General features: G+C 38.9%; 1 long non-coding RNA gene across 1 annotated transcript; it reads left to right on the top strand.

Annotated features, from left to right (window-relative positions):
* The first annotated feature begins 1,019 nt into the window (after window positions 1-1,019).
* Window positions 1,020-1,230, top strand: LOC120780288. Its single transcript, XR_005705849.1, has 2 exons — window positions 1,020-1,059; window positions 1,133-1,230. It is a non-coding gene; the product is annotated as an uncharacterized LOC120780288 (long non-coding RNA).
* Window positions 1,231-3,456: the final 2,226 nt, after the last annotated feature.

Genomic DNA, 3,456 nt, shown 5'->3' with positions numbered 1-3,456 from the left:
TAAGCTCCGTCAGAATCGGGAAGGACCTCTCCGAGCCGTTCGATACCAAACGAGGTTTCAGACAAGGCGATTCCCTATCGTGTGACTTTTTCAACCTGCTTCTGGAGAAAATAGTTCGAGCTGCAGAGCTTAATAGAAAAGGTACCATCTTTTATAAGAGTGTACAGCTGCTGGCGTATGCCGATGATATTGATATCATCGGCCTTAACACCCGCGCCGTTAGTTCTGCTTTCTCCAGACTGGACAAGACGAAATATCTCCTGTCATCAAACAAAAAGTCGTCGCACTCGCGACTTGGCACTCACGTCACTGTTGACAGTCATAACTTTGAAGTCGTAGATAATTTCGTCTATCTTGGAACCAGCGTAAACACCACCAACAATGTCAGCCTAGAAATCCAATGCACGATAACTCTTGCCAACAGGTGCTACTTCGGACTGAGTAGGCAATTAAGAAGCAAAGTCCACTCTCGACAAACAAAAACCAAACTCTATAAGTCACTCATAATTCCCGTCCTGCTATATGGTGCAGAGGCTTGGACGATGTCAACAACTGATGAGTCGACGTTGCGAGTTTTCGAGGGAAAAGTTCTGCGAAAGATTTATGGTCCTTTGCGCGTTAACCACGGCAAATATCGCATTCGATGGAACGATGAGCTGTGCGAGATATATGACGACATTGACATAGTTCCGCGAATTAAAAGACGGCGGCTACGCTGGCTAGGTCATGTTGTCCGAATGGACGGAAACACTCCAGCTCTGAAAGTATTCGACGCTGTACCCGCCGGTGGAAGCAGAGGAAGAGGAAGACCTCCACTCCGTTGGAAGGACCAAGTAGAGAAGGACCTGGCTACGCTTGGAATATCCAATTGGCGCCACGTACCGAAAAGAAGAAACGACTGGCGCGCTGTTGTTAACTTGGCTATAATTGCGTAAGCGGTGTCTACGCCAATTAAGAAGAAGAAGAACGTGTGTGAGGCTCCTTTTAGGTTGGGCTAAGCAAGAACCTAGACATTTGCCATTTGCTATACCAATGATTTGGACGGAACCAAAGGATCATGTAAGTGATTGTTATTTTTTTTTTGACTCAAGCAAAAGGTATGTATTACCACCAAATCCTAGTGTGTTTTGAGTATCCAAACTTGTCTTCGGCCAAGAGACCCATCCTACATAGTGCCGAACTGCCTGTGCCGATACCTCCAAATCGATCAAAAAGTGAGAATTCTAGTCCGGAATTTGTTCTCAGTCAGCATAATAAGGTATCTTAAAATAGTGACTCAAGTTATGAACCGTCAACTTCAAAAGAACCGCACTTATTGGCACAACGTGATTTAAATCTGTCTAAAACACAGGCTGAGCTTTCGGGGTCTAGATTAAACGATTGGAATATACTTTCTCTTTATACAAAGATTTCTTATTTTATCAAGGGAAATAGAGTCCAGGAATGCTAGCAGACAATTGTTGGAGACTTAAAAGGGACGTACCGGAAGCCAAATATTCAAGAAAATCATAAGTATCTATTAGATATTAGGAAATAATTCTGTAAGTGTGGCTGAATTTTGTACTTTTTACGAAAATATATGTTTTGATGAAACAAGAAAACATGATGTGTACATTTTTTTCATTGATATATTATTATTTGGTGGCCCTAGTATAATCAAAATTTGATATAAATTTTCATGTGACAAAAAAAAAATTACAAATTTGTTGACCAGTGTAATTATTTAAATTTGGATTGGTCAAGCGTTATTTTGTTTCTGAAATTAAAATTCAAAATAACGTAAGACATCTACTATAAAATTTGCTTTATTTTTTATATAAATATATTTATAGTTTCCTGTTAAATTTGAAAAATTTGTTTTAATATCTCAAGTGGTTTTTTTTATACGGTTCTTTTTTTTCTTTTCCTGTAAACCTTCCAGTAATGTTACGTTATTTTGCATTTGAGCTGACGAGATGTACAAAAATTCATAAGGAAATAACAAAAGCTGCACACATCTTCCCGTATCTATGTTGACACGGACAACATATGTTCGAAGCTCTTGGTTTTGTGTTCATGTTAAAGAGTAAATGTGTCGAAGGATTGACGCGACGACAAGGTGTCACAACGATCGCTGATTGTCACAGGAAATATGTACATACATATATTGAATCGACAAGGATTTTGTTGCCAATTTTGTCGCTTTTTTCTATGTTTTGCGAGTTTGCGGTGTTGCGGTGTTGTGACTTTACCCTTGCAGAAGGAACATCAGAAAGTTGTTCAATATATGATTTTTTGCTTTTACCATCGTCGTGAAAATACGCTTGTAGGTAAAGGCGTTTTTGAATGAAAAAGTTTTTGTTGTAAGATTTACTACATTTGTCCCCAGGTGTGTTGAATTAGTACATCTTGTTTTCCAATGTTAAGTGTGGTGTTCTTCTCAGGGGAGTTGAGTTGTGCTAGGGTGCGTCGGTGTTTCCCGGATGGAGTGGGGGAGGCTTAACTCATTTAAACAATTTTTTTAAGCTAGCATAAAAAATAATGATTTTATTATTTTACGATGTCTTATGACACGATATGAGTACGCCAAATAAATCAAAATAATATGAAAGGAAATGCATCAAAACAACCTTGAGTTTGAATACCACAACAGCCTTATCTGTGTCTAAGCAAACTATATATAGTATATACAGTCTGTCGCAAAAGAAACAGAACTTTTTAAATATAACTGTTTCTGTTGGCGCCACCTATTGGTGGGTATATAAAATAAAAAGTTTGATCTCTTGTTGACATTTCGTAAAAATTTTAAGACAATTTATCGATGAAAAAGTGACAGCAGCTTTTGGTCATCGGTCGTAAAATGCAACGAGCAAATATTGAATTTTGTTTTAAACTTGGGAAAACGTTTACTAAAACATTTCAAATGTTGAAAAAAGTTGATGGTGATCAGTGCCTATCCCGTAGTAATGTGCATGAGTGGTTTAAGCGATTCCATGAAGGTCGTGAGGACCTCAGTGACGATCAGGAGTCGGTCGTCTTCAGAAGTCAAAAATAAAGACAATGCTGATTTGTTTTTACGATTTCCGTGGTATTGTACACCGAGAGTTCGTCCCACCTCGCCAAACGATTAATTCTGTGTTTTACCTTGGTGTTATGAAGCGTCTTTTGTCATGCATGCGTCGTGCTCGACCACAATACCGTGAGGCAGGGTCATGGCGCTTGTTGCACCATAATGCGCCGTGTCATCGGTCGACGCTTGTCACTGATTTTTTTATGAAAAACTTCATATTAACCATTAATCACTCACCCTACTTACCTGATCTGGCACCCTGTAATTTTTACCTATTTGGAAAACTTCATTTGCCCATGGAAGGACACTGGTTTCAGGACTTTTCAGCTATCCAAACGGCGGGGAACGAATTCTCAAGAGCATTCCGAAAAATGACCTTAAACACTCATTTGAATTGCTAATTGATA

Source organism: Bactrocera tryoni, unplaced genomic scaffold (genome assembly GCF_016617805.1).
Source record: "Bactrocera tryoni isolate S06 unplaced genomic scaffold, CSIRO_BtryS06_freeze2 scaffold_25, whole genome shotgun sequence".
NCBI lineage: Eukaryota > Metazoa > Arthropoda > Insecta > Diptera > Tephritidae > Bactrocera > Bactrocera tryoni.
This window is presented reverse-complemented; position numbering and strand designations above follow the sequence as displayed.